This window comes from Schistocerca nitens, chromosome 10 (genome assembly GCF_023898315.1).
Source record: "Schistocerca nitens isolate TAMUIC-IGC-003100 chromosome 10, iqSchNite1.1, whole genome shotgun sequence".
Classification (NCBI taxonomy): Eukaryota; Metazoa; Arthropoda; class Insecta; order Orthoptera; family Acrididae; genus Schistocerca; species Schistocerca nitens.
Genome location: NC_064623.1, coordinates 171266596 through 171286485, shown reverse-complemented (window position 1 = coordinate 171286485; position 19890 = coordinate 171266596). Strand labels below are relative to the sequence as shown.

Below are 19890 nucleotides of genomic sequence, written 5' to 3'. Positions count from 1 at the left end.
AACTGAAGTGATATCAGGTGTTCCCCAGGGAAGCGTCCTGATCTATATAAATGACCTGGGTGACAATCTGAGCAGTTCTCTTAAGTTGTTAGCAGATGATGCTGTAATTTACCGTCTAGTAAGGTCATCCGAAGACCAGTATCAGTTGCAAAGCGATTCAGAAAAGATTGCTGTATGCTGTGGCAGGTGGCAGTTGACGCTAAATAACGAAAAGCGTGAGGTGATCCACATGAGTTCCAAAAGAAATCCGTTGGAATTCGATTACTCGATAAATAGTACAATTCTCAAGGCTGTCAATTCAACTAAGTACCTGGGTGTTAAAATTACGAACATCAGTTGGAAAGACCACATAGATAATATTGTGGGGGAAGGCGAGCCAAAGTTTGCGTTTCATTGGCAGGACACTTAGAAGATGCAACAAGTCCACTAAAGAGACAGCTCACACTACACTCGTTCCTCCTCTGTTAGAATATTGCTGCGCGGTGTGGGATCCTTACCAGGTGGGACTGACGCAGGACATCGAAAGGGTGCAGAAAAGGGCAGCTCGTTTTGTATTATCACGTAATAGGGGAGAGTGTGGCAGATATGATACGCGAGTTGGGATGGCAGTCATTAAAGTAGACGTTTTTCGTCGCGGCGAGATCTATTTACGAAATTTCAGTCACCAACTTTCTCTTCCGAATGCGAAAATATTTTGTTGAGCCTAACCTACATAGGTAGGAATGATCATCAAAATAAAATAAATCAGAGCTCGAACAGAAATGTTTAGGTGTTCGTTTTTCCCGCGCGCTGTTCGGGAGTGGAATGGTAGAGAGATAGTATGATTGTGGTTCGATGAACCCTCTGCCAAGCAATTAAATGTGAATTGCAGAGTAATCATGTAGATGTATAGCACGGGATCTCACCGTCTTTCAACAAGATAAAGGAAGACCGCGTGTTGCCCTGGTGAAAATGGTGTTCGGCTGTTGCCATGGCCTGCACGTTCTCCCTGTCTATCGCACGCATCCAGTGAGATGTCGAGAGAGTCTCGCCATGTATCACGCCCCCCACAATGAATTATGAAATCTGGTGTACAGTTGAATAAGCAAGGAATGGCAAACCCATGTCCATCATGCAAGGTCAGTTCTTCTCAGTCCCGAGCCGGGTTGCAACCACTGGTCTGCCAGAGGTGGCAATTCTGTCAAACAAGTTTCACACCCCCACACATCCTCAAATCACCCCAGTACCTCTGTATCCTTCCTGCTGTACTTCATACCCACAATAGTAGAATTTCCTTACTTGCTGCCATTCTTAGTATTTCAATTGCAATGGCTAGAATTACACATCTACGGAAATCTATGGAAATACTTCACTTGTTTTTGATTTCTTTAAGTGTGTGGAAGGGGAAGGATAAAAGATCACCGATTTAGGTATTAAGTGAATCACTAGACTACACAACAAAGAATTTTTTCTCTCAAATCAATCCAAGCACTTTACAACAGCGTGATCGTGTGTGCATTGTATTTGTTTGGTTCCTCCTCAGTTCCATTCGTCGGATCTTGAATGTCTGTTCCACTTCCGAATTTTTTTTTTAATAACACGTTGTTGGGTACACTGGATTTTTAAACTTTCTTTGTGATCATGAATTTCATATTTCAGAATAATTTACTACTACTATGTAGTCTGAAGATGGAAGGGGATAAAGGAAAGGAAACTATTGAGGTCAGGGGGATCGGGACCATGCAGGGTCAGTGGCGACGAGTGAAAAAGTGTAAGAGACCGGGATTCGAACCTAAGATCTCCCATCAGGCAGTTAGTTGCATTAATCACTCCACCATTCAGGTAAGGTGCTCTTTGAAATTGCACGGATTATCTCAACACGCCTCCCAGACGCCCCACATTCCCTCCTAGCGCAGTCTCCGTTTTCTTCTCCATGCTCGCTAGTTTGAGATTCGAGATTATCGAACATAATATTGTGCATTCGCGACTGAAGGTGGGGGGAGGGGGGTTTAGTTGCCCATTGAGGCAAATCAGTTCTGTTCTTTCAGACTGTGGAAAGGTTGCGATAGGCGGAGATGTGGGTCGCCTGGGAGGCAGGCCGAGACGGTTTGCAGTGTCTGGTTGGGACAGTGGCTAACACAACTGCCTATTAAGGATATCTTGGGTTCGAATCCCAGTTCGGCACACATTTCTGACGTCAATAGTTCCCTCCACCGTCAATTTACATAATATGTACCGTCAATTTACATAATATGTATCACAGCTGCGGTTTTCACATGATGTCTGTTCTTTCGAACATGTCCAAAAGAACAAACACCACGCGTTCATAGAGCTTGCATATGTTTCTTGTGTTATTTTAGACGTGCTGGTGTTCGGTAGATTCAGTTGGCAAATAAATTACAGCTGTATAGAACGAATGTGGTTTATGCTTTCATGTTGTCTTCTAGACATTATTGCAAATATGAAAGCCATATTTCAAAAGACATGACTTTTTGTTAATTTTTCATTTATATACACGTTTCACTCATTTAGGTCTTAGCCAAATTACTGGAATAACAAGAGTGTTGTTTCCTTTTAAATCAATTCAGGGACTGTACGTGGAGAATGTTCTCTGCATTGTAGTTTTTCTGCTCCTTAATTACATCGATCAACATGATTCATGATCCTCAAAAAAGGTGTTGCAAACAAAGATTGAAATTTTGATAATTACTAATTTGTGAAGTTGTTACTGCAGTGTTTTGGAGCATGAATATTTCATGTTGCTTCCACGTTGCCACTATAAACAAGCACTGTATGCAAAAAAAGTTAGTTCCTCAATTTTTTTTGTTTATATTCAGCTTCCATTGACACAGATTTCAAATTAAATAATAAACTAGGGAACGAATAGAGTTTTTATTAAATGAGCACTAAGATTTTAGTTTTCACTAATCCCACTTACGCATGTTTCTAGCTTTGTAACGGTCCCACTCTCGCTTAATTTCATCTATCAGGTCCTGAACCTCTTCGTAGCCCTCAAAAATATTTCTCGCCACCATCACAGACCGGACGATCATCTGGAGTCCCTGCTCCAAGTCGGCCTCGTCGTTTTCTAGGAAACGAGACAACTCTTTAAAGAAGAATTCGATCTGCTTCCCGGTAAAAGTTATCCTGGTGACCGTAGCCCTGAGTTTCCAGAGCAGCCTGCACACCCGGGCCTGGTCGGCGTCCATGCTCCGGAACGCACATTCCGCCATATCGTTCATCACCTCATTCAAGAGGAACTGCCCGACCTGCTGCCAGAACTCCGCCATCTTTCAGCTGGGAGCTTCGGCCTGCAAGAGAAAGACAACAGGTATGAAAAAAGTTCAAATTGTGCTTTCGTGGAAATGCAGTGGTGCACAGTAATTCAGGATCTCCACTTCGTGAAGGCATTACCGCTATCTTAAGGAGACTACAGTTGTGGCCGGCCGGTGTGGCCGTGCGGTTCTAGGCGCTTCAGTCTGGAACCGCGTGACCGCTACGGTCGGAGGTTCGAATCCTGCCTCGGGCATGGATGTGCGTGTGATGTCCTTAGGTTAGTTAGATTTAAGTAGTTCTACGTTCTAGGGGACTGATGACCTCAGATGCCTCAGATGTTAAGTCCCAGAGTGCTCAGAGCCATTTTGAACCTACAGTTGTGGAAAGACAGCTCTGTCGTTGAGAAACAGCTAATATCACTAAAATTAAACTAGGCTCAAAGCCTCCATGGGACTCCTGTCAAATTCCATAGAGAATTTGCAGCTGAATTAACTTCCATTACAGCCACATAGCCGAGAAAAGCTGTGCCAGGATATTGGAAAGGTGTACAGCTCACACCCCTCTTTAAGAAGGTCAGCAGAACTGATGCTCAAAACAGTCCCATTGACATCCATCTGTTGTAGAACCCTATAACATACTCCTAGCTCAAACATAAGAGTAGATTTAAGTCATCTTTTCCAACCATCATGTGGGGGTGGTGCATACGTTCGGAGCGGTTTTCCATAACTTTAATAAACACAACATATACATGACAGACACTTTACTCGTCAGTAATTAATTCTCTTTCACTTTTTATACCAGTCTGGGCTCGCTGCGGTAACTTTTCGATCCCGACCGGGCACAAATTTCCAACTTGCCCCACTGATACGAATCAATGCCCACTGGCAGCAAACGTCTTTAATTCCATTGTGTCTTGACACGAGATACACCACTGGCCATTAAAATTGCTACACCACGAAGATGACGTGCTACAGACGCGAAATTTAACCCACAGGAAGAAGATGCTGTGATATGCAAATGATTAGCTTTTCAGAGAGTTCACACAAGGTTGGCGCCGGTGGCTGACATGGGGGAAGTTTCCAACCGATTTCTCATACACAGACAGCAGTTGACCGGCGTTGCCTGGTGAAACGTTGTTGTGATCCCTCGTGTAAGGAGGAGAAATGCGTTCCGTCACGTTTCCGACTTTGATAAAGGTCGGATTGTAGCCTATTGCGATTGCGGTTTATCGTATCGCGACACTGTTGCTCGCGTTGGTCGAGATCCAATGACCGTTAGCAGAATATCGAATCGGTGGGTTCAGGAGGGTAATACGGAACGCCGTGCTGGATCCTAACGGCCTCGTATCACTAGCAGTCGAGATGACAGGCATCTTATCCGCATGGCTGTAACGGATCGTGTAGCCACGTCTCGATCCCTGAGTCAACAGATGGGGACGTTTGCAAGACAACAACGAACAGTTCGACGACGTTGGCAGCAGCATGGACTATCAGCTCGGAGATCGCGGCTGCGGTTACCCTTGACGCTGCATCACGGACAGGAGCGCCTGCGATGGTGTACTCGACGACGAACCTGCGACCGTAGCAGCAGCGCGGTTCCGGACTGAAGCGCCTAGAACCGCTCGGCCACAGCGGTCGGTAGTCTAGATTCGGCAGTGATACGTTTGAGCAACTGAGACTGTAGGCTGCTACTCACCTCACGGATGTATTTGCGCTGTCTCTGCGTAGTCGCTGGTTGGTCGCCCTCGCGACTGCTAATGTCCAGAGGATGTGACCGTCGCGTGGTTTCTGCTGTGGGGTGTGAAGCTGGCGTTCTCTACTCCCGACTGGACAGACGGAAAACTGACAGGCCACCGACTGACAGGAGGTGCTGCTTGATTGACGGCTGGTTAGGTATGGGTACAATCCAAACAGACCCAAGTCTCACTGGAAAAGGAAACGAAAATTTTAGAACTCGCATGCTATGAAAAATGCTGTTTCAAGGCGCTGTCAGATTAAAGAATCTTGAACACCGTGTATTTCTGTACGTTTTCTTAATACAAAACATCGACACATCGACGAAAGTAAAACATAGATAAGGCAATGTATTCGAGTTGAATTAGTTAACGCTGAAATAAATACATTAGGAAATAAGATATTAAAAGTTTTAGTAGTCAGAAACTTGTTCGATTGATTACCGATCATTATTTCGACTCTCAGGGGATTTCTTGCTAAGAAAGTCAACGAGTTTCTTTTGTTTTATGAAAATATTTAGATTGAGTTCAGCACAGCTGCTGTTTACGTAATACTCGTTGCAGTCCGTCTTTTGCCCTACCTACAAGCAGCAGGTCGCCAACAAATAGCAGCGTATCAATAAATTCGCTTTGTCGTACGTTAATACCTTGTGTTGGAAGTGCACTGTGCCACGTACGAGTGGTGCCGTGTAAATATATGCTAAAGATTGTCAGAGGAAGACTACATCTATGATTACTCCTTGATTTATAATTAATACGAAGGCCGTTCACTAGGTAATGCGACACTTTTTTTTCTCAAAACAGGTTGATTTGTTCAGAAATCCAATGCATTGTTATTCCCCACTCTTACGGCTAGAAAATCCTACTTTTCTACATAATCTCAATTCAGTACAAAGGTATTGCACCACTTTACTGGGAGAACCTGTACGCCAGCATGGTACCGCTCTATTGGTCGACGTTAGAAACAGTCTTGCTGCATCAGCAACCTCTACATACACACTCCGCAATCCACCATACGGTGCGTGGCGGAGGGTACCTCGTACCACAACTAGCATCTCTCCCCGTTCCACTCCCAAACAGAACGAGGGAAAAATGACTGCCTATATGCCTCTGTACGAGCCCTAATCTCTCTTATCTTTGTGGTCTTTCCGCGAAATGTTAGTTGGCGGCAGTAAAATTGTGCTGCAGTCAGCCTCAAATGCTGGTTCTCTAAATTTCCTCAATAGCGATTCACGAAAATAACGCCTCCTTTCCTCTAGAGACTCCCACCCGAGTTCCTCAAGCATTTCTGTACCACTCGCGTGATGATCAAACCTACCAGTAACAAATCTAGCTGCCCGCCTCTGAATTGCTTCTATGTCCTCTCTCAATCCGACCTGATAGGCTCGAGCAGTACTCAAGAATAGGTCGTATTAGTGTTTTATAAGCGATCTCCTTTACAGATGAACCACATCTTCCCAAAATTCTACCAATGAACCGAAGACGACTATCCGCCTTCCCCACAACTGCCATTTCATGCTTGTCCCACTTCATATCGCTCTGCAATCTTACGCCCAAATATTTAATCGACGTGACTGTGTCAAACGCTACACTACTAATGGAGTATTCTTTTTCCTATTCATCTGCATTAATTTACATTTATCTATATTTAGAGTTAGCTGCCATTCTTTACACCAATCACAAATCCTGTCCAAGTCATCTTGTATCCTCCTACAGTCACTCAACGACGACACCTTCCCGTACACCACAGCACCATCAGCACACAGCCCAACATTGCTATCCACCCTATCCAAAAGATCATTTATATAGATAGAAAACAACAGCGGACTTACCAGACCTCCCTGGGGCACTCCAGATGATACCCTCACCTCCGATGAACACTCACCATCGAGGACAACGTACCGGATTCTATTACTTAAGTCTTCGAACCACTCACATACTTGGGAACCAATCCCATATGCTCGTACCTTAGGAGTCTGTAGTGGGGCACCGAGTCAAACGCTTTCCGGAAGTCAAGGAATATGGCATCCGTATGATACCCTTCATCCATGGTTCGCAACATATCATGTGAAAAAAGGGCGAGCTGCGTTCCGCAGAAGCGATGCTTTCTAAAGCAGTGCTGATGCACGGACAGCAACTTCTCTGTCTCAAGGAAATTCATTATATTCGGACTGAGAATATGTTCGAGAATCCTGCAACAAACAGATGTTAAGAATATTGTTCTGTAATATTGAGGATCCGTCCTTCTACCCTTCTTATATACAGGCGTCACCTGCGCTTTCTTCCAGTCGCTCTGGACTTTACGTTGGGCACGTACCACTGCCCAGAGACTGTATCCATCGTTGGACAAAACGGATGAAATTTGGACGTGCGAGATCCGGGCTGTAGGTTGGACGAGGAAGAACGGTCCAACGAAGTTCTGTGAGCTCATCTCAGATGCGCAGACTTGTACGATGCCTTGCGTTGTTATTGAGAAGGAGAAGTTGAAAAAGTTATTTAATTTTCCGAGGGGAGCACATTACACTTCAGAGTAAGAAGAAGGGCATCAAACAGAATAGTCGTTTCAGAGTTCTAGAAGACCATCCCCATGACTCTACTGGTTGAGGGTGCGGGTCTGTTCTTCGGAGTAGAGTTAGTGTGGCGCCATTCCATGGATTGCCGTTTTATTTCCAGTTCATAGTGACGTATCCATGTTCCATTGCCTGGGAAGATGTTAGACAAAAATTTGCCCCGATGATCCTCATAAAGCACAAGTGGCTACAGACGGATGGTCCTTTGTTGCTCTTTATGGTTTTCTGTTAGGCGGCGATGACCCCTCACACCTTTCAGCACCCTCAACTGATGGACGTATGTGTCAGCTCTACAGAGACACACCCAGTTGTGTAGCGAGGTGATCCGTCGATCACCTCGAATGAGAGTGTCCGCACGTTCCAACATTGCAGGAGTCACAGCAGTAAGCGACCGTCTGGCATACGGGATCTGACAGGTTTGTGATACTCTATTGCGATGATGACGGACACCTTGCCCACCGGATCACCGTGCTTTTGTTCACTTTACTGTGCCCATAGATATTCTGCAGGCTCCTATGAATACCTGCGATAATGTAGTTTTCCACAGTAGAAACTCAGTGATAGGTCTCTGCTTGGAACGTACCTCCTATAGAGATTCTAATTGAAGGCTACGTATAGCGCCGCTACCTATCGATACTAAATGATGCTATAGGGCCGGGCTTCCAAACGTGTGGTCCGCAGACCCCTTAGGGGTCCCCCGGCTCTTTCTAGGGGGTCCGCGGTCACGTTTCACCAAATCGTGTAAAATAATGAGTAAAATTATTGAATAAAAATGTGAAAATCAGATTCATCACTTTATCGCGTGAAAAACATGAGTACTTTTTTTACCTCATGTCGTATTCCCAAGCAGCCTTTGCGGTTCGTAAGTGAGAACTCATACACAGTTTAGTGCCGGAGAATGCGGCTTCTCTGATCGACTGTATCGCAACAAGACGGGGGTCGTTTCTGAGCCGGCTCACGGCGCTAGATGCGCTGAAACCTTACACGCGTGAGCGGAGCTAGCTTTGTCGACCAATCACAGCGTTCGCTGGCATGTATGCGGCCCCAGGCATAATTAAATGTTAAACTTGCGTTGTCAATACACTACCTATTTCATGAGTCGATTTTTGACCTTCAAGTTGTTTTCATTCATCTCTAAACCAAAGACTATTGATACTTCAGGGGGTGGGGGGTGGGGGGTGGGGGGTGGGGGGGTGGGTGGGTGTCATTGCGCATTAAGCTTTCAGTTCCTATGGCTTTCGCTCTGAAATTTAAAGTTACTCTGCTCTTGACTGGCTAGGGGTCCGCGATGGATTTTCGACTGAAGAAGGGGTCCGCCACGTGAAAAGGTTGGGAAGCCCTGCTATAGGGGATGAAGCGGGAATATTCCCCGATGTCCCACAACTTCTGCAGTTTTCAGTCGAAACTGGCCGAGAAAATAATGTGATGCATTAATTATTGATCACGCCTCGTATTTGCAAATTGGCTGAACACAATGATTTCACCTCCGTAACTAACAAGGTTTTGCTGTGCGGTCGCAAAACACAGACACTAAACTTATTACAGTGAACAGAGACTTCAATGAATGAACGAACGGACAGATCATAACTTTGCGAAAATAAAGAAAGTAAACTTTTCACTCGAGGGAAGACTTGAGCCAAGAACCTCTCGTTCCGCAGCTGCTCACACTAACCACGGGACCACGGCGTTCATGAGCTCAAACTCTCCTTGATGTTACCTATCTTGCACATGGACTACTCAGTTTGTATATTTTGCTTATTTTTTTCATAGTTCCACACAACTTCTTCCTGTTTTCTCGATTGATGTGTTCAGTTTTCCAAGGCCTATCGACTGTGCCAACTTATAACTAAATCTGAGAAGAGTGCGATGGGGAGGTTCCCTTGTAAGAAGAAAAATATGGAGGAAGGAAAGTTGGCCGGCCGGAGTGGCCGTGCGGTTCTAGGCGCTACAGTCTAGAGCCGAGCGGCCGCTACGGTCGCAGGTTCGAATCCTGCCTGGGGCATGGAGTGTGTGATGTCCTTAGGTTAGTTAGATTTAACTAGTTCTAAGTTCTAGGCGACTGATGACCTCTGAAGTTAAGTCCCATAGTGCTCAGAGCCATTTGAACCAAGGAAAGTTGTATTAATAAGGAGAAAAAGGAAGCCGCAAGTGTAATAATGATACACGTGACTCTACCAATGATCTGTTGACAGTGAAGTGTTCCAGTGTGCTAAGCTTTCATTCATATCATAGGAGAAGCCCAGTTAGTGTACTAAGCAACTTTGTATTATACTTCTAAATGTCAATTTCTGTTGAAATATTACTGTGTACAACAAATTCAATTTAAATTTTCCCTGAGACGTTTAAGTCTCTAATTTATCTACGATGAAAATGTCTCAGGGAAAATTTAATTCAAGATCCATACGATCACATGTAGTACAGCACTTCCCCATGACGTTCAATGCTGGGGTGCTATTGCAATGTTGGAGAGCCCTCTTAATAGTGACAATATGTGGGGGGATGTGAATTGGAGTTTGTGTTGTGGAGGGTACTTGACTTGGGTAGTTCGTTGGTTCCTGTGGCGGTTTGTGTAGCTGATATTGGCTACCCTGGGACTGGAATGCCGACAGACTGACTCTCCACTCACTGACAGAAGACAGTATTTGACTGAGGTCTGTTTAGGTTTAGGGTACAATCCAAACGTAACCATTTTCCAGTGAAAAAGGAAAAGCAAACTTACATGTCGCACGCCATGAAAACATACACACATAAAATAACCCTCAATACCGCGTATTTTTGCACTTTTCTTTTCTACAAAACTCATCGACGAAAATAAAACAAGGGTAATGCAGTGTAGTCGAATTAAATTAGTTAATGTAGAGATAATTACATTAGGAAGAAAAACCCCAGAACTTTTCATATTTGTGCAGCAAAATAACAGGCGATTGACGAAACAGGGAGGATGTGTACCGAGGTGACAAAAATCATGGAATGGCGATATGCACATCTACAGACGGCCGTAGTATGGCGCACGAAAAGTATGAAAGACCAGTGGACTGGCGGAGCTTTCATTTGTACTCAGGTAATTCATGTCCAGAGGTTTCCGACGTGATTATGACCGTACGACGGGAATTAAGAGAGTCTGAGCGCGGAATGGTAGCTGGAGCGTGAGGCATGGGACATTACATTTCGGAAATAGTTAAGGAATTCAATATTCCGAGATCCATATTGTCACTCCATCTAAACAACCCAAAAACGGCATCTTACTGGCTACTTAGAGTAACAAATTAAGAATAGCATGCTTATAGATTGACTAGAATAAAGGAATAAGTAACACATACGTAGTTTCTGACGGCCGGCGAACTGTATTGGGCTATTGAGCAGTGATTAATTTAAAATAGCCACAACATATGCTAACCAGGTTAGGGGCGTATTTAGAGACAAGCGTCGAGCAAGGACCCTGGTCAGAAGGTAATCAAAACTAGCAGGATTCCCTTACACGGCAGACGTGCCAACTCATCCGTTCATACTCCACAATCAACTAGTGCAACAAAAATCATTGACACATTTCAGATAATATTTTAAAACATACTTAAATACCTTTGTTTACCAAAAGCCTTAATTAGTTAACAGGTTAGGCTGTTTTATTGAAGCCACGCAAATGAGGTACCAAGTTAAGGTCTTCAGTTTTACTTTGCCATTTAACACGCGTGGTAACGAGGAAAAGGAAGAATCCAACTAATTAATTGAAAGTCGCTACTTGGATCCAGTATTTGACGATACGCTCAAAATCAACAGACAAAGGTGAGAGTCAAGTTTACACTCGCAAACAGCACACGCAGAACACGAGCATAAAGTGAACCTTAAATAAACTGCTCCTTGTTCAGTCATTTACACACCGACGAAACAAATAATCTTCGCCGAGTTACTGTAGACGCCGGAATGCCTAGCTGCTTGCAAATGACGCAAAATAATGGTCGAAACGTCTTACTTTAAGTCCGACGACATCCGTAGGACAGGAGTTTCAATGAACAAGCAGGCCCATCCGCTTCAATCCACCTGCAACCAAGTCAGTAGCGTTGGCTGCTATCAAGGCCTTAACGATTCATCACACCTGACGCGAGTTACGCCAAACATCAACAAAACGGCGTGGCCTCCTTTACGCTCCCAGACGTCCGCAATTTGAGTTTCTCCTCCAGACCGAAACTCCCTCGCAAACACGGCAGGCAAGCAGCCACAGCTAGAGAGCCTGTATAGGGAGAGAGTGACCAACCGGACGATACGGCGGCCATTTGTCTGCGGGCCAGTAGTGGAGTAGGTCAGTACACACTCACCGAATCAAAAGCACGAGACAATATGGCGAAGTCATTCGTTAAATGCCTTTCTTTACAGCTATAATACAGGGTGTTACAGAAAGTTACGGCCAAACTTTCAGGAAACATTCCTCACACGCAAATAAAGAAATGATGTTACGTCGACATGTGTCCGGAAACGCTTAATTTCCATGTTAGAACTCATTTTAGTTTCGTCAGTATGTACTGTACTTGCTCGATTCACCGCCAGTTGGCCCAATGGAAGGAAGGTAATGTTGACTTCGGTGCTTATGTTGACATGCGACTCATTGCTCTACAGTACTAGCATCAAGCACATCAGTACGTAGCATCGACAGGTTAGTGTTCATCACGAACGTGGTTTTGCAGTCAGTGCAATGTTTACAAATGCGGAGTTGGCAGATGCCCATTTGATGTATGGATTAGCACGGGGCAATAGCCGTGGCGCGGTACGTTTGTATCGAGACAGATTTCCAGAACGAAGGTGTCCCGACAGGAAGACGTTCGAAGCAATTGATCGGCGTCTTAGGGAGCACGAAACATTCCAGCCTATGACTCGCGACTGGGGAAGGCGTAGAACGACGAGGACACCTGCAATGGACGAGGCAATTCTTCGTGCAGTTGACGATAACCCTAATGTCAGCGTCAGGGAAGTTGCAGCTGTACAAAGTAACGTTGACCACGTCACTGTATAGAGAATGCTACGGGAGAACCAGTTGTTTCCGTACCATGTACAGCGTATGCAGGCACTATCAGCAGCTGATTGGCCTCCAGGGTACACTTCTGCGAATGGTTCATCCAACAATGTCAATCCTCAGTGGAAATGTTCTCTTTACGGATGAGGCTTCATTCCAACGTGATCAAATTGTAAATTTTCACAATCAACATGTGTGGGCTGACGAGAATCCGCACGAAATTGTGCAACCACGTCATCAACACAGATTTTCTGTGAACGTTAGGGGAGGCATTGTTGGTGATGTCTTGATTGGGCCCCATGTTCTTCCACCTACGCTCAATGGAGCACGTTATAATTTCATACGGGATACTCCACCTGTACTGCTACAACATGTGCCTTTACAATTACGACACAACATGTGGTTCATGTACGATGGAGCTCCTGCACATTTCAGTCGAAGTGTTCGTACGCTTCTCAACAACAGATTCGGTGACCGATGGATTGGTAGAGGCGGACAAATTCCGTGGCCTCCACGCTCTCCTGACCTCAACCCTCTTGACTTTCATTTATGGGGGGCATTTGAAAGCTCTTGTCTACGCAACCCCGGTACCAAATGTAGAGACTCTTCGTGCTCGTATTGTGGGCGGCTGTGATACAATACGCCATTCTCCAGGGCTGCATCAGCGCATCAGGGATTCCATGCGACGGAGGGTGGATGCATGTATCCTCGCTAACGGAGGACATTTCCTGTAACAAGGTGTTTGAAGTCACGCTGGTACGTTCTGTTGCTGTGTGTTTCCATTCCATGATTAATGTGATTTGAAGAGAAGTAATAAAATGAGCTCTAACATGGAAAGCAAGCATTTCCGGACACATGTCCACATAACATATTTTCTTTCTTTGTGTGTGAGGAATGTTTCCTGAAAGTTTGGCCGTACCTTTTTGTAACACCCTGTATCCTCATAGCACAGGAAAATTTGATAAGTGGCTGTAAAAATTATTCGTTACTTGCATTTATCTCCTTTGAAGTTTGTTTACTAGACATATTGCAATGAAAGTAACGTAAATAAAAAAATATAGTATACAACATTCGTTTTTTAACGGAAGTGCATAAGGCTAAAGATGTAACGTACCTGTATTACGTCAGATAAATGAAAGTCTTAACCAGTTGTTTACTTGTGACATGCTAAAAGTGTGAGACGTATTAGAACTTCTTGTCACGTCTTCAAACTTTTTGCATGTCACACTCGTAGATAACAAACGAAAAAGAAAAAGATTACAAAAATCAGGTAACGTTAAATGTAGGCTACTGTAATAACGACCAAATATAACAAGAAAATTACCGTATCCCTTGTACGCCACAGTAAGTAGGCGTTTTCAAAAACTGTCTTCAAGAGCATCAACAATTATTTACTACGAATAATGTTTCAACAACCACGACAACTGCGGAAAACGTGCTTAAAGCATGCCTGCGTCAACGGTCAGGCAATAATACTGAAACCAAAATAATGCCTAGTGTTCTGATTCGGAACGAAATAAAGTTTGACGCTATAAAGTCGAATGAGCATGGCACAACAATTACAGGAACTTTCCGTTTCCAGCAAGGACTGTCAGATATTGGCTTCAGAAAAGCTTGTGATGCTGCTACCAGTATGCACGAACTGTTATAGAAATAAGAGCTTAAAAATGCAGTAAATTGTAATAGGCCTACCTGTTCTGCGTGACGAAGAATATTTAAAAAACTGACACCTTAAAATGCTAACATGGGAAATCCACCTTCGCCTCTATTGGAACAACCAAATGCAGCACAACCTGGCTTCGTTTATGAACGTCTGCAGAACGAATTACAGATGTCAAAAACAATACTGTACAATTATTAACGTGTTTACTTCAAACATGTAGGCCTACCGACTTCATCACAATACGCTTCATTATTTCAACTAAAAACGACATACAACTAAATCGAACATGCATGCACAAGGCATAACAAGTCTCTCAATAATTCAAATACCTTTCAATCGTTTCCAAAAGTCCTCTGAACTTCAATTCAACTCAAAAGCACGGCGAGGATAGGAAGCACGAGAGACGTCTGGCAGAAAAATGGCGCCAAAGCTAATCAGCCAATCACAGGCAACTTCACCTATAGCCACTCTCTCTGTATACAGGCTCTCTAGCCATAGCAACACCACAGCGCCCTCTGGCTAGGGTAAGGAAACAACAGAGCGCGAAGCGGGAATTTCAAAAGGAAAGCGCCACAAACAAGGAGGAAACGCAGAGAACCAACCGAGACATTTCGTCACGGTTCAGTGCGTAAAGAATGTCGTAATTCACGAAAACCGCGCTTTTTAATTATAAGTAGCCCGCAAAATGGGTCATGCAGAAAACAGAGGGAAATCGTGAATGGCGGCAGCAAATGTTGTTAAATTACAAACAAAACAAATAATTGAGGGCGTTGGGTGAAACAGCTACTCTCAGATAATGAGATTTTCAGAGGAGAAGAAGTCGTCGCAGGCCGCATCAAGCCAGACGACTGTGGATAGAAAATAAAACAACGGTACCTCCCGGTGTAATAGCTAAATGACATAGTTCATAGTGTCGAAAGTTCCATGCGGCTTTTCGCGGATGATGCTGTAGTATAGAGAGAGGTTGCAGCATTAGAAAATTGCGGGGAAATGCAGGAAGATCTGCAGCGGATAGGCACTTGGTGCAGGGAGTGGCAACTGACCCTTCAAATAGACAAATGTAATGTATTGCGAATACATAGAAAGAAGGATCCTTTATTGTATGATTATACGACAGCGGAACAAACACTGGTAGCAGTTACCTCTGTAAAATATCTGGGAGTATGCGTGCGGAACGATTTGAAGTGGAATGATCATATAAAATTAATTTTTGGTAAGGCGGGTACCAGGTTGAGATTCATTGGGAGAGTCCTTAGAAAATGTAGTCCATCAACAAAGGAGGTGGCTTACAAAACACTCGTTTGACCTATACTTGAGTATTGCTCATCATTGTGGGATCCGTACCAGGTCGGGTTGACGGAAGAGAAGGGGAAGATCCAAAGAAGAGCGGCGCGTTTCGTCACAGGGTCATTTGGTAAGCGTGATAGCGTTACGGAGATGTTTAGCAAACTCAAGTGGCAGACTCTGCATGAGAGGCGCTCTGCATCGCGGTATAGCTTGCTGTCCAGGTTTCAAGAGGGTGCGTTTCTGGATGAGGTAGCGAATATATTGCTTCCCCCTACTTATACCTGTCGAGGAGATCACAAATGTAAAATTAGATAGATTCTAGAGTGCACGGAGGGTTTCCGGCAGACGTTCTTCCCGGGAACCATACGCGACTGGGACAGGAAAGGGAGGTAATGACAGTGGCACGTAAAGTACTCTCCGCCACACACCGTTGGGTGGCTTGCGGAGTATAAATGTAAATGTAGATGAATAGCTAAGAGAGAAAAACAGTTACCTCTACGAAAGTCCTGCTGGGTAGTGCCCGACCAATCGACTCCGACTGTGCCAGAGCTGCTGTTTGCACCCCTTATAAGACCGTCTGGTCTAGGTCTTATCGCTGAGAAGACGGTCTTCCACTGTAGCACGCAGACTGCAAGAAGTGCCGGGCGCACAATCGGGGATATCCCCGGTTTCGGCGCCACAGACCTCTAGCTGGTAGCTAGGTGATTCCCAGAACGCACTCCACGCTGATTGGCCGATTCTGACCTGCTTATAGATAGAGAAGGAAATCACTCGCAGAACTTTTGCGCCGCACTCTCTGCTGAAAGCAGTTCGCTAATGCTGATCTAGATAACCAGGGCCGCACAATGGCTTTGTTCTCCAAGCGGCAATATAATCTAGAGAGCTCAGGTGATCATATCTCCTCCAGTATCCATCAAATCTTACAGCAGTACCACAACAAATGTCACATTCTGCAGTACAGTTTCTGTTACAATAAATTAGCCACATTTCTGTGGCGTTTTTAGACAAATGTTCTTAAGTTGACATCTAGCTGTCAATCAACTCGTAAGGCCCAATAGTTTCATCTGCGCCCGTATGCCGCATTGTCGTCGCCTTTGTTATTAACTTTGGCTGCTAGATGGCCTTAGCGTCTCTGTTCTCCTGTCGAGTTGATTTTCTTCATTCAGTTGCTCGGTTTTCATTACCGAGATGGAGCCAGCCATAGGTCTAAACCACTTACAGAAAGCTGCGGCTTGTTAGCAACACATGAACAATGTTAGAATGTTACTGTTGTGGTCTTCAGCCAACGCACACTCATAAACATATTGAAACGCATACAAAATACTGGATTTACATTTGGTGATGTCGTTATGGTCTTCAGTCCTGAGACTGGTTTGATGCAGCTCACCATGCTACTCTATCGTGTGCAAGCTTCTTCATCTCCCAGAGTACCTACTGCAACCTACATCCTTCTGAACCTGCTTAGTGTATTGATCTCTTGGTCTCCCTCTACAATTTTTACCCTCCACGCTGCCCTCCAACGCTAAATTGGTGACCCCTTGATGCCTCAGAACATGTCCTAACAACTGGTCCCTTCTTCTCAAGTTGTGCCACAAATTTCTCTTCTCCCCAATCCTATTCAATACCTCCTCATTAGTTATGTGATCTACCCATCTAATCTTCTTTAGCACCACGTTTCGAAAGCTTCTATTCTCTTCTTGTCCAAACTGTTTCACTTCCATACATGGCTACTCTCCATACAAATACTTTCAGAAACGCCTTCCTGGCGCTTAAATCTATAGTCGATGTTAACAAATTTCTCTTTTTCAGTCTACATTTTATAACCTCGCTACTTCGACCATCATCAGTTATTTTGCTCCCCAAATAGCAAAACTCCTTTACTACTTTGTCTCATTTCCTAATCTAATTCCCTCAGCACCACCCGACTTAATTCGACTACATTCCATTATCCTTGTTTTGCTTTAATTGATGTTCATCTTATATCCTCCTTTATTCTAACTATTTACAGTATTTGTTTGTAAACAAAATTTTCATTTATCTGTCTGGGATACATATGTACAAATTTTTCGAATTTCCTACATACACTATATTTGACAGTGAAAGAAGCAGGAGTCTTTGAGGTTGATGCCGCAGTATTTTCAAGTTCGTCCTTGCGCTTTGTTAACTGTAAAACTGTAGTCTAATTCGATTAGAAATTGCAGTCTTTTAAACTGGAATGGCAGTTCAGCGAGAATCAGTGGTATTATGTGGATAGATAATCATTTGTACTTTCCAGTTGTGACTTCAGCTTCGATGATCCTTGTTCCATTAGATATTTTTGGTGAGATGAGATTTCTGAGTGGTTTGAACGGAGATCTAGTTTAAAGTCGAAGGCAGTGTTATGGCATTCCTGGTATTTGCACAGAATTTAGAAATTCTTTAGGGAAGTTCACACTGTCTTGATATCGTCAACAATATTATTTTCAGTTGCCAAAATTGGCCTTTCATGTTGCTAATCCGCATTGATATGGTTGTGAACAATGTTTGGATGAATTTGGTCGACGAGTTTGTTTTCAGCAGTGGCTACGTTGCAGAAATCACTGTTGAGCTTGAATGAGATCGTTCATCTGGTCAGTAAGATATATGCCTTCGCCTATTTGTAAAAGTTGTTGAGCAAAATTTGCTTTTGTTTCGTCTTATGACCGTTCAACAGTTTATTTGTTAGTCGCGGTATTTGTAAGTGTGGCCAGAGATGTGATTTTCTTAAGCATGCATTGATATCGTCTGCTGGTGTTGGTTTGGGCATAACTGGAAGCGTTTTTCGAAAATCTCCTGAGAGTATTGAGTAGAGCTTCCTCCATCACTTCAGTGTTTTCTCGCAATTCTTGTCCATGACTGGTTGATTTTTTATGTGCCATTGCTTTAGAACTTCATCCTCACATGCTCTTGAGATTTTGCGTACCGGGAATTGTTCCTCGGCTATATTCCACGGTAGTCGTAGGGCGGAATGGGCTGCAATGCTATATGATACCAGTGCAAGTCCGATGTGTTGTTTACCGCGTGTTTCCACCAGCAATAGCTTCATTAGAAACGTTTTCCCGCCGACATCTGGTGCGTCCAAGTAATTACGAGAGTTGGAACTTAAATAGTGGCAACACTATGCAGTGGAATCTACTATTGTCGCTGATGGCAGACGTTGTTGACATACCTACCTTACCTCCGAGCAAATGGACAGGTCGTCCCACGTCACCGACGTGCGCACAATCAAGGGAAACACCGTCACTTGTGAGCGAGGGGTCTAACGTATCGGTGTCACTATGTTTTCGAAACAGGAACAACGGAGTTGGATCATGACTGAATGTGCCGTCAATGCACAGTATTACTGTTTGTTTTTGGAGCATCACTTGCGACCAGCTTTGCGAAAGAAGCGGCGACACATTCTACGCAACCAACCCATTCAAAAGTGGCTCTAAGCACTATGGGACTTAACCTCTGAGGTCATCAGTCCCCTAGACGTAGAACTACACTCCTGGAAATGGAAAAAAGAACACATTGACACCGGTGTGTCAGACCCACCATACTTGCTCCGGACACTGCGAGAGGGCTGTACAAGCAATGATCACACGCACGGCACAGCGGACACACCAGGAACCGCGGTGTTGGCCGTCGAATGGCGCTAGCTGCGCAGCATTTGTGCACCGCCGCCGTCAGTGTCAGCCAGTTTGCCGTGGCATACGGAGCTCCATCGCAGTCTTTAACACTGGTAGCATGCCGCGACAGCGTGGACGTGAACCGTATGTGCAGTTGACGGACTTTAAGCGAGGGCGTATAGTGGGCATGCGGGAGGCCGGGTGGACGTACCGCCGAATTGCTCAACACGTGGGGCGTGAGGTCTCCACAGTACATCGATGTTGTCGCCAGTGGTCGGCGGAAGGTGCACGTGCCCGTCGACCTGGGACCGGACCGCAGCGACGCACGGATGCACGCCAAGACCGTAGGATCCTACGCAGTGCCGTAGGGGACCGCACCGCCACTTCCCAGCAAATTAGGGACACTGTTGCTCCTGGGGTATCGGCGAGGACCATTCGCAACCGTCTCCATGAAGCTGGGCTACGGTCCCGCACACCGTTAGGCCGTCTTCCGCTCACGCCCCAACATCGTGCAGCCCGCCTCCAGTGGTGTCGCGACAGGCGTGAATGGAGGGACGAATGGAGACGTGTCGTCTTCAGCGATGAGAGTCGCTTCTGCCTTGGTGCCAATGATGGTCGTATGCGTGTTTGGCGCCGTGCAGGTGAGCGCCACAATCAGGACTGCATACGACCGAGGCACACAGGGCCAACACCCGGCATCATGGTGTGGGGAGCGATCTCCTACACTGGCCATACACCACTGGTGATCG

General features: G+C 44.9%; 1 long non-coding RNA gene across 1 annotated transcript; it reads right to left on the bottom strand.

The window, feature by feature from the left end:
* Positions 1–2387: 2387 nt before the first annotated feature.
* Positions 2388–16127, bottom strand: LOC126210339 (uncharacterized). The gene is made up of 3 exons (XR_007540651.1): positions 16006–16127; positions 4951–5180; positions 2388–3290 (listed from the first exon to the last, which is right to left on the bottom strand). It is a non-coding gene; the product is annotated as an uncharacterized LOC126210339 (long non-coding RNA).
* Positions 16128–19890: the final 3763 nt, after the last annotated feature.